We start from the raw sequence: 12,529 nt of genomic DNA, 5'->3' as shown, positions 1-12,529 counted from the left end.
CTATCAGTGATACCTAGGGAATCATGGGGCGATGTTGCTAGGCGCTCTTACCATGATTCGATGGGCAAGTCGGAAATTGTTGTTCCGAGTCACAAGGAGTTGTGAGACCACGGCTAGCTGTATCCCTGAACCATTGAGGGTCACACAATGTAATGGATTTTTAATCCCCGTTGAGATAGTTAAATTTAAAGAGTTAAATTTAATGAACAAAGAAGTTGGACTTCTTAATTATGATTAGAGGAGTAAGATTTCCTAAAATGACATAGGGATGGACATTTTTGGAAACCACTGAATACGGATTCAGAAAAATTTATCTTGACTTTAAAAGGTGCAGAAATGGTTTCTGTGCACATTGGTGAAATCGGTTTATCAATCGGAGTCATGATGAATTTTATATTAATTTCTGAACGTGCGGGATTTGCTTGTCGGGCTTGAACTTATGACTAATGGGCCCTAAGCTGTTAGTGGCCTACATTATAAATAAGTTATTGCAGTACAGAAATTAGATACAACAGGCATAATTTTCGAAATTAACTAGGGTTTTGAGACCTAGTGGCCGCCGCCCCCCTCTCCCCTCTCTGCTCGAAAAACCCAGCCTGTGAATTTTGAATTTGCAGTCTGGTTTAACGGATCAAATTCGTTAATCTCTTCGTAGAAACTTCTGATAGATTTTCTAGTGCAATCTATCAGAGGGATTAAATATCCGTTCGTGGACCTGATTGAAGAACAGTTCGTCCATCAGTTCCAGGGATATACAACAAGAGCAGAGAAATCTGTTGGTGTCCATAATCTCGATTCGAGATTGAGGTAAAAATTTATAATCGTTATTTAATTTTTACACACACACAATTTAATCGTAAGGTTGATACCTATTATGAAATCGTTCCATAAAAAAATTTTAAACTTCCGCTGCACCGGGTATCAATCCTAATTGATCTGATCGCCGAGTTCTACAACAAAAATATTGGGTAGACGTGGCAATCCTTCTAGTTTGATCTTCTTCATGTTCACCTTGGATTCGTAACCTAATTGGTCTTCTGCACACAATAAACAACCCGTGAATTGGCGCCGAAAGAGTTTTTCGGCGTGACCATTCCGATGCCTAAGTTAATATATAGCTTATTGAAGAAGAAACTCAGAAAAAATATGCAACAAAGTGCGCAGTATATGTGTGCCACAAATTAAAAGAAAATCTGGTATTTTTAGGGAACCAAAAGAACCCTCATAATCTTAGGAGAGGCCTCTCAATAGGAAACATTATCTCTTCTTTTAAATAGAAATCTTGTTTCCTTCCTTATCCTAGATTCTTTCCTATCTCATAAGATATCAAATCTTGTACAAAGGAAACAAGATTTTATAAAACAATTCACCCCTTCCTCCGGTGCCTCTACCACTAGCTCCGACTTCCATTGGATTCACCCTCCGCTTGTCATTCCGAACTCCTTGTCCCTCTCAGACCTGACCCTAACCAAGGTGGACTATCAATCATTAACAGAGCACTATCTTGCCTCTGCTCCCTTGTCAGGCAGCCAGTACGTCTCATATCTATCCCGTAATCGAGATACAATGTAGCTCTTCTTGGGCATTTGTTACTCTGAATATGCCACCTCTACCATTCTGAGTTAGGCTTCCTGTGCCGAGTCAAGGTGGACTTCATCCCGGGCCGAGGTAGATTACTCCCTTGGGCCGTGGTGGACTGCTTCTTGGGCCGAGGTGGAGCCCTATATGTAGTAGCCCGTACCCTAATTGAGTAATTAAAGGATTAATGCTAATAAATTGAATTGGGTATCGGACGGATCGGAAGCTCCGAAGGCACGATCGGAAGCTCCGAACAGGATCGGAAGCTCCGATGACCGATCGGAGGCACCGATGTTATTACGTCAGGCATGACGTGTGGTTGGATCGGAAGCTCCGATCAGGACCGGAGGCTCCGATCACCCCTATCCGGAGTCAACAAGTGATATTTTGACACGTGGTAGATCAGGATCTTCGGAAGCTCCGATGGCAGGATCGGACGTTCCGATCGAGGTTCGGACGTTCCGATCAAGGATCGGAAGTTCCGATCGTTGTCTATAAATAGAAGGCCGAGGCTTCATTTTCATTTGCCAATTCCGAGTTCTCCTTTCCTTTCTAGTCCTTTTGGAGCTATTTTAGTCTTCTTAGGCTTGGTCCGGAGGTCGGCGAGGCATTCGGTAGTCATAGCGGAGTTGTGCCCAAGTTCTGGAGGCATCGACATCAAAGGGCTAACGACGGACGAAGGTATAGCTTTTGCTTCCTATAAATATTTAGGAGTATGCAATAGCTTAGTTAAGACTTTTAGAGCACTTTAATGATAGTAGTATAAATTGGCAGTGTAGAGCAGACTATAGGCGTGGACCTAGAGTTGGTAGAGCTTGCACTGTTTTGAGGTACGAAAGTACTGTTCGAGATATCCTAACTGAGTATGCATGTATTATGTATCTGCATGATTTATATGCCATGATATTATGCTGCATTCATTTGCATCTTGCTGTATCTCTTTCGAGATGTCTGTTAGTAGGGTTGTACCCTATCCTGTTAGTGGATGGACTTCCATCGATTTGGGTCCGGCGTATCCACGGTTATCTCGGTATGGGAGCCACCTCCTGAAGCGACGGCACAACGTGCTACATACCAGGGCCCGGTCTGTCTCTGTTATCTGATCCTTGACCTCGAGTCTATAGGGAGTTCACTTTGCATGCATGTATACTCATACTCTCGCACTGAGCGTTTTATGCTCACGTCTCGTACTCTGTATTTTCTGGACACCCTATTCCATGGGGCAGGTTTGCGATTGGACGAGGAGGGTGGATCCAGGAGGGGCTAGTCAGTGGTTGGCTAGCTGGAGCTTCGCTTAGGTTTTATTACTGTTGTTTTGGGTTTATACAGCTATTCGATTTGGTTGTATATTATTGGATAAATTACAGATTCCTTTTCTTGGGGTTGTAATTAATTATGGTTTCCGCAGTTTTATTCTGATATCTGTTTAATTAAGTTAATTGCATGCCTAAGTTCTGTTTAGTAGGTGATCCGGGTAAGGGTCACTACATTTATGGTATCAGAGCATGCAAAAGATTTCTTGGGATTTAGTCTCATCTTGAGGTATTTTTGTAGATGTCAAATCGTGACGACCAGAGTTCTCATGGCAGTGTTGGTGGGCGTTGGGGTGATGCCGACCGGGAGCCTCGTCGAGAACGGCGTCATCGTCACCATGACGACGAGCGTTTCACTGTGCGCCGATTCTTAGCTATGGGTCCTAAGCCCTTAGTTGGAGGTGAGTCTCCGGAGGATGCGGAGAACTGGTTAGACCGCATGGAGACGACTTTTCAGACATTCCAATGCACCGAAGAGCAGAAGGTAGAGACCCTTGGATATCTTTTGGATGGGCGTGCGCGCAGGTGGTGGAGGTTTACTTCTGCACCTTTTGTGGCGGCGAGAGGAGTGGCCACCTGGGCCGAGTTCCGCACAGCTTTCCAAAAGCGGTATTTTCCTCCTGCACTCCGTCAGTCGAAGGCAGGCGAGCTATTGAGTCTGCGACAGGGAACCATGTCTATCGATGAGTATCAGCAGAGGTTCTTTGATCTGCTATCCTATTGCCCCGAGATTGCTGATAGCTCAGAGATGAAGTATAATCTGTTCCTTCAGGGCCTTAACCCTGAGATCCATGACCGTGTGGCGGTTGGTGACGACATGTCCTACGAGGGTTTGGTGAGCCGTTGTCACCAGGCGGAGGACAGCATTCGGCGGAACAAGTCTTTCTCTCAGTCGAGACCTGCTAGTTCTTTGGGTCCCCGTGCCCAAACTTTCAAGAAGTCTGGATCTTCTTCTTCCTCTGGTTCTGGAGGTGTTGTCCATTACCGTAAGAAGGACAAGTGTGATCACTGTGGGAAGAACCATCCATCCGACAAGTGCCGCAGAGCTTCTGGAGCTTGTTTCCGTTGTGGAGAGACTAGTCATATCCGGAGGGATTGTCCACTGTCTGGGGGAGGTGGTTCTCGTTCTGGTTCAGGATCGGGTTCTCAGGCCACCGTACAGCAGAGGTCGCAGGGACAGTCTGCTGGGAGTTCTCATTTGAGGCCATGAGCTTCTGGCCAGGTGTTTGCCCTGAGACATGATCAGGCTGTGGAGGAGAATGAGAAAGTCATCTCAGGTACATTTCTGCTTTATGGTATACCTGCTCTTGTACTTATTGACACTGCTGCATCTCATTCCTTCATTTCTGCACGTTTTGTTAAGAGGCATAAGTTACCATGCATTGCACTAGACGTAGTGATGTCCGTTTCTACTCCGACGGGCCAATCTGCTTTGGCTAAGCGTCTAGTGATGGGTTGCCCTTTAGAGTTCGAAGGGAACATTCTGTTAGCGAATCTCATGGTCCTGGCGATGGACGACTTTGATTGCATTCTGGGAATAGATGTGTTGACTACCTATCGAGCTTCAGTGGACTGCTATCAGAGATTAGTACGCTTTCATTCGGAGGGGAGTGAGAGCTGGTTTTTCTATGGTGAGGGAGCGCGACCCCCGATGCCTTTGGTATCAGCTTTGAGAGCCTGTCGAGCTCTAGAGTCTGGCGGGGAAGGCTACCTTATCTTTGCAGTTGATTTGTCCGCTGAGAGTATTGGGTTAGAGAGCATTCCTATTGTGGATGAATTTCCAGATGTGTTTCCTGACGAGATTCCGGGTTTTCCTCCTGCTAGGGAAGTCGAGTTTGGCATAGAGTTGATGCCGGGTACTTCGCCTATTTCTAGAGCACCGTATCATCTGGCTCCATCAGAGATGCGTGAGTTGAAGAATCAGCTACAGGATCTTTTAGACAAGGGGTACATTCGTCCTAGTGTATCTCCTTGGGGAGCTCCTGTTCTCTTCGTAAAGAAGAAGGATGGGTCGATGCGGCTATGCATTGACTATCGGCAGCTGAATCGAGTCACTGTGAAGAACAAGTATCCGTTGCCTCATATTGATGACTTGTTCGACCAGCTGCAGGGCACATCAGTTTACTCCAAGATTGACTTGAGATCCGGGTACCATCAGTTGAGAGTCCGTGATCAGGACGTAGCCAAGACTGCATTCCGTACTCGCTATGGGCATTACGAGTTTCTAGTGATGCCATTTGGTTTGACTAATGCGCCGGCTATATTCATGGATTTGATGAACCGTGTCTTCAGGGAGTACTTGGACAAGTTTGTCGTGGTCTTAATTGACGACATCTTGGTGTATTCACGTAATACGGAAGAACATGTCTCTCACTTGCGGTTGGTACTGCAGACTCTTCGAGATGAGCAGTTGTACGCCAAGCTGAGCAAGTGTGAGTTCTGGATGGATAGAGTGGTCTTTCTTGGTCATATCATATCCAGGGAGGGAATTTCTGTTGATCCAAGCAAGATTGAAGCGGTACTTAATTGGTCGCGTCCGACGACAGTTGCTGAGATCCGTAGTTTTCTGGGTCTAGCAGGGTATTATCGTCGCTTCATTCTGAACTTCTCTCAGTTAGCTCGACCGTTGACGCAGCTTACCCGCAAGGGTGTGGATTTCGAGTGGTCCTCCGAGTGCGAGGAGAATTTCCGTGAGCTTCGACGGCGGTTGACTTCTGCACCGGTGTTGGCATTACCGTCAAGATCTGGAGGGTATGTAGTTTACACGGATGCTTCTCTTCAGGGGTTAGGTTGTGTCCTGACTCAGAATGGGCATGTGATCGCATACGCTTCTAGACAGCTGAAGCTTCACGAGGACAACTATCCAGTCCATGATTTGGAGTTAGCAGCCATTGTGTTTGCTTTGAAGATCTGGCGTCATTATCTGTATGGCGAGAAATTTGAGATCTTCACCGACCATAAGAGTCTCAAATATTTGTTCACTCAAGCGGAGTTGAACATGAGGCAGAGACGTTGGATGGACTTTCTTAAGGACTATGATTGTGAGATTAAGTACCATCCGGGAGCTGCTAATCTCACCGCTGATGCTTTGAGTCGCAAGGTGCGACTATCCGCACTTCAGACTTGTTCGATGTCTAGTGCGATCAGTGACTGTTGTACTTCAGGTTATACCTTCAAGCATAAGAAAGGTATGCAGAGTATCCAGATGTTTGCGATATTATCTGAGCCAGCCTTGTATTCGCGGATCCGAGATGCTCAGATGTCTGATTCGAAGACCCAGCGTTTAGCTCGTCTAGCTAACGAGGGTAGCTCGTCTGGATTTCATTATCAGTCAGATGGTTTTCTTTGTTTGTCTGGTAGGCTTGTGATTCCGCAGGATGAAGAGTTGCGAGAGGAGATTTTGTCTCAGGCGCATCGCACTAAGTTGAGTATTCATCCTGGGAGCAACAAGATGTACAAGGATCTACGTACTCGTTTCTGGTGGAAGGGAATGAAACGCAGTGTTTATCAGTTTGTTTCGAGATGTTTGGTGTGTCAACAGGTCAAGGAAGAGCACCGACGACCTGGAGGATTGCTTCACAGTCTGCCTATTCCTGAATGAAAATGGGAGTTTATCACAATGGACTTTGTGACCCATTTGCCGGTATCCCCGAGGAAGTGTGATGCTATCTGGGTTGTGGTGGACCGACTCACCAAGTCAGCGCACTTCATTGCCTATAGCCGAGAGTACTCTGTGGATCGCATGGCACGGATGTACATTTAGGAGATCGTCCGACTTCATGGAGTGCCTGTGAGCATTGTCAGTGATCGGGACCCCAGGTTTACTTCTAGATTCTGGGGGAGTGTTCAGCGTGCGATGGGTACTACTCTCAGTTTGAGTACAGCCTATCATCCGGAGACTGATGGTCAGTCAGAGCGCACTATCCGTATGTTAGAGGATATGCTTAGAGCGTGCGTCATGGATTTTGGTTCAGCCTGGCAGGATCATTTGCCGTTGATCGAGTTCGCTTACAACAACAGCTATCACACTAGTATTGGGATGGCACCTTTTGAGGCGTTGTATGGGCGACGTTGTCGTACTCCACTCTTCTGGGAAGAAGTGGGGGAGAGACAGGCTGAGGGACCGGAGTTTATCCAGCAGGCGATAGACATTGTTGATCAGATCAAGAAACGGATTAAGACTGCACAGGATCGTCAGACCAGCTATGCTAATATCAAGCGTAGGCCCTTGCAGTTCGAGATCGGGGAGAAAGTGTTTCTGAGAGTGTCACCTTTCCGCAAGATTCTCAGATTTGGCCTTAAGGGCAAGTTGTCTCCCAGATTTATCGGTCCATTTGAGATCTTGGAGAACATTGGCGATTTGGCTTATCGACTAGCTTTGCCACCGCATCTATCCAGTATTCACGACGTGTTCCACGTATCTCTGTTACAATGGTATGTGACAGATGAATCTCATATTCTGCAGCGGTCTGAGGTTCAGGTAGACAAGGATTTGACTTATGTTGAGAAACCACTTCGTATCCTGGATTATAAGGATAAGGTTTTACGGAACAAAGTCATTCCTTTGGTTTTAGTTCAGTGGCAGCGCCGAGGCACTGAGGAAGCTACTTGGGAGCTTGAGGACAGGATGCATAAAGACCATCCTGAGTTGTTTTGATTTCATTCTTTAAGTTGTATTCAGTTGCAAACTCTGTAAACGTTTGATTTGAATAAAGAATGTTTTTGATTTCTGTAATTGCTTTCGGTACTTAAGATCTGATTTCGAGGATGAAATATCTTAAGTGGGGGGAGAATGTAGTAGCCCGTACCCTAATTGAGTAATTAAAGGATTAATGCTAATAAATTGAATTGGGTATCGGACGGATCGAAAGCTCCGAAGGCACGATCGGAAGCTCCGAACAGGATCGGAAGCTCCGATGAGCGATCGGAGGCACCGATGTTATTACGTCAGGCATGACGTGTGGTTGGATCGGAAGCTCCGATCAGGACCGGAGGCTCCGATCACCCCTATCCGGAGTCAAAAAGTGATATTTTGACACGTGGCAGATCAGGATCTTCGGAAGCTCCGATGGCAGGTTCGGACATTCCGATCAAGGATCGGAAGTTCCAATCGTTGTCTATAAATAGAAGGCCGAGGCTTCATTTTCATTTGCCAATTCCGAGTTCTCCTTTCCTTTCTAGTCCTTTTGGAGCTGTTTTAGTCTTCTTAGGCTTGGTCCGGAGGTCGGCGAGGCATTCGGTAGTCGTAGCGGAGTTGTGCCCAAGTTCTGGAGGCATCGACATCAAAGGGCTAACGACGGACGAAGGTATAGCTTTTGCTTCCTATAAATATTTAGGAGTATGCAATAGCTTAGTTAAGGCTTTTAGAGCACTTTAATGATAGTAGTATCAATTGGCAGTGTAGAGCAGACTATAGGCGTGGACCTAGAGTTGGTAGAGCTAGCACTGTTTTGAGGTACGAAAGTACTGTTCGAGATATCCTGACTGAGTATGCATGTATTATGTGTCTGCATGATTTATATGTCATGATATTATGCTGCATTCATTTGCATCTTGCTGTATATCTTTCGAGATGCCTGTTAGTAGGGTTGTACCCTATCCTGTTAGTGGATGGACTTCCATCGATTTGGGTCCGGCGTATCCACGGTTATCTCGGTATGGGAGCCACCTCCTGAAGCGACGGCACAACGTGCTACATACCAGGGCCCGGTCTATCTCTGTTATCTGATCCTTGACCTCGAGTCTATAGGGAGTTCACTTTGCATGCATGTATACTCATACTCTCGCACTGAGCGTTTTATGCTCACGTCTCGTACTCTGTATTTTCTGGACACCCTATTCCATGGGGCAGGTTTGCGATTGGACGAGGAGGGTGGATCCAGGAGGGGCTAGTCAGTGGTTGGCTAGCTGGAGCTTCGCTTAGGTTTTATTACTGTTGTTTTGGGTTTATACAGCTATTCGATTTGGTTGTATATTATTGGATAAATTACAGATTCCTTTTCTTGGGGTTGTAATTATTTATGGTTTCCGCAGTTTTATTCTGATATTTGTTTAATTAAGTTAATTGCATGCCTAAGTTCTGTTTAGTAGGTGATCCGGGTAAGGGTCACTACACTATATATCTCAAGTCCCCCCTCCGAGTCGGGCTAGAATAACATTAGCTGACCCGAGTAATAAAGGGCCTTGGATCTAAACCCGCAACTGAACCACGTGGCAGCAGGAAATCAAGTGGTGTCGAAGAATCGGATGTGACGCAGACAGCTATCCTAGGGCGACAACCAAATGGTGCCGTTTCGTGCTAATGGGCCCACGGTTTGCTTTCGTGGCCCATTGGTACAATTTCCGAGGGCATCCGCGCCCTTCGATTGGCCCTAGATCAACGACCATGTTAAAACCACCCTCCTATAGAAGCACCTCACCACCCCATTCATTTCACTTTGCATTCTAATCACGCAGATGATTAAACTTAAAATTTGTAAAATTATTTATATGATAAAAGTTGTGTTTTAAAATTAAATTTTTATTAAAATTATGAAATTGTATTATTTTAGTGTTATGTGTTTATATTTAAATGTTTTACTAAAAATGTTGTATTTTACAGTTTGCGCATGTTTGATAAAAATAAAATTACTTAAGATATAAAGGTCATAATAAAGTAATCTAAAATCCTGTAGAATTACAAAAGAGGCATCTTCAACTTTGTAGAAGACAAGAAATTCCAAAAACCTCATTAAGAGGGTCAAATTATCAAAAATAAAAAATTAGACGGATTTACTTTTACTATGACCAGCTTGTAGTAAAAATATAATAACTATTTCACCTTTTACCCAAAAGAGGTGAATTATATGTCCAAACACATCTACCCAAAATTTTCTACGTGTTCTATGTTGAATGGAAAGGCTGAATCGGTGGTCTAAGGCATCAAACATGTCAATTAAAGTTGGGTCATGGTATTGACATTCAAGGAGACAAGCACCCACCAACTTTACTATTCCACATTTAATGAGCCTTGGAATCTTGCTCTCATTTGACCTATAAATAGATGTGTTGTATAAGCTCTGAAATGTGCAAAAGTGTAGAGAAATTCCTCACTTGTAAAATAAATATTGTGTCTGTAAGAATAAAAGTTTGAGTGTGCATATTTCTCCAAGTTTAAGTATGAAATTTCTTTTATCCTTACTTTTGAGTCTTATGTTCATGGCAAACTAAATTCTTTTATGTCAAGGTGAAAAGGTTTCATTGTTGGTCAAGTAAGATTGTTTATATTTTGTACATTATTTTTATTTTGTTTTACTAATTGATCTTTATTTGTAGGTATAATTTGGATGATTTATTGTTATCTATTTACTTCAAATACTTGGTACCTTAAATGTGGTTACCTTGATTTATTGTCTAATATGATACAATGAATATTACAATAATTATATACTATAAATATATGTATCAATTTATAATAAAGTCATATATATTATTTAGACAATAGCGTGGCTCTGCCGGTTGTTCTAAATAATATATTGTGATTTGATCTAACATTTACTTTTTCGCAACTAACATTTACTTTCTCGGAACTAACATTTACTTTTCCGTAACTAATATTTATATTTCCGCAACTAACATAAAAAATCATATATTTTATTTAGACAATAGCGTGGCTCTGCCGGTTGTTCAAAATAATATATTGTGATTTGATCTAACATTTACTTTTATGTCAATTTATATTTATGCATTTATATATATATTATGGGTATCATGTGTTAAATATCGGTTAATCTGATATTAATATAGTGAGAACTATATTATATGATATACTTGTTTAAATATTTAATTTTTCTTATATGTTTATATTTATGCATCTATATATATATTATGGGTACAATGTATTAAATATCGATTAATCTGATATTAATATAGTGAGAACTATATTATATGATATACTTGTTTAAATATTTAATTGTTCTTTTATTTTTATTCTTATTTTAGTTTTTTTATTTATTTTTGTTAAACAATCTTAAATAAACCAACAATGAACCTTTGAAGCCTTGACAATTTTATAATTTGTGTATTTGAAGTTTTATAATAATACTTCCATCTATAATATATCATTGCTAAAAGTAAACTTACAACATCCTATTCGTAGATCGATCTCGTACTCACGAGTATATTACTTGAAGACAACCTATACTTGGATGAATTACAATTTAAGTTGTAGCAAGTTTTTGGCGCCGTTGCCGGGGAGACATAAATTAAGTTTAATTTTTGTTATTTATGTAAATAGTAAGTTTTTTTTAATTGTATGATCGTTTGGATTCGTAAACAAAGTGGTAGACTTGTTCGAGTATCTGAAAATATTTTAAACATGGAGGATAATTCTAATAATCAAGATGATAATAATAATAATAATAATAATAATAATAATAATAATAATCAAGAACATGAACAACCAAGAACACTTAGGCACCATATGAATCCAATAAGAATTAGTACACCATCTTGTTTAGTTTTTCCTCCTGATGCATCTAATTTTAATTTTAAACCTCAAATCATTCAACTTTTACCGAATTTTCATGGCTTAGATTCTGAAAATCCATATTTGCATTTAAGGGAATTTGAGGAGGTTTGCAACACTTATAATGATCAAAATTGTAGCATGGATATTGTTCAATTAAAACTTTTCCCTTTTTCTTTAAAAGATAAAGCTAAAACATGGTTGCAAAATTTGAGATCAAGTTTAATAAGATCATGGGAAGAAATGCAACAACAATTTCTTAAAAAGTTTTTCCCTTCGCATAGAACAAACTCTTTTAAAAGACAAATTACAACTTTTTCTAAAAAACAAGGGGAAACATTTTATCAATGTTGGGATAGATATAAAGAGTTACTTAATACATGCCCACATCATGGTTTTGAAATATGGAGAATAGTTTCTCACTTTTATGAAGGTTTAATACCTAAAGAATAGCAAATGATAGAATTCATGTGTAATGGAACTTTTGAAGATAAAAATCCAAATGAAGTTATGGAATATTTAGAATTAGCAGAAAATTCTCAAAATTAGGATAATATAAGCTCAATTGAACCACCAAGTAAAATCAATAATTGAACAAATGGGGTTGGTATTTATCATCTTAAAGATGATGTAGATAGTCAAGCTAAACTTTCATCTTTAGCAAGAAAAATCGAGTCATTAGAGATAAAAAAGAGTGATCAATTAAAAAGTGTTCAAGAAATTGTTTGTCATATATATGATACACATGATCATTTCACAAAAAAATGTCCAACTTTGCCTTCATTTAAAGAATGTCTCCATGAACAATCCAATTATGTTAACAATTTAAAAAAACCAACATTAGATCCTTTTTCACAAACATATAATCCTGGTTGGAGAAATCATCCTAATTTTAGTTGGAGGAACGATAATAATTCACAACCTTCACAACAACCTTTTCAAAATAACCAAAATCATCAAGGTTATGCTCTTTATATCCCACCTCAAAGAAAACATTTTGAAGATGAAATTCATGCATACATTCAAAAGCAAGAGTCTATCAATATTCAAAGCATTCAATCTATGAATGATTTGAAAGAAACTCTTGCAAAATTTGAATCTGCACTTAATATTCATGAAAAAGGAAAATTTC

At 41.2% G+C, this 12,529-nt stretch overlaps 1 non-coding gene across 1 annotated transcript; it reads right to left on the bottom strand.

The window, feature by feature from the left end:
• Nucleotides 1–11,684: 11,684 nt before the first annotated feature.
• Nucleotides 11,685–11,795, bottom strand: LOC140870199 (small nucleolar RNA R71). The gene has a single exon (XR_012147172.1). It is a non-coding gene; the product is annotated as a small nucleolar RNA R71 (small nucleolar RNA).
• Nucleotides 11,796–12,529: the final 734 nt, after the last annotated feature.

Source organism: Henckelia pumila, chromosome 4 (genome assembly GCF_033568475.1).
Source record: "Henckelia pumila isolate YLH828 chromosome 4, ASM3356847v2, whole genome shotgun sequence".
Classification (NCBI taxonomy): Eukaryota; Viridiplantae; Streptophyta; class Magnoliopsida; order Lamiales; family Gesneriaceae; genus Henckelia; species Henckelia pumila.
Note: the sequence above shows the minus strand (reverse complement) of the source record. Positions and strands in the feature narration are given on the sequence as shown.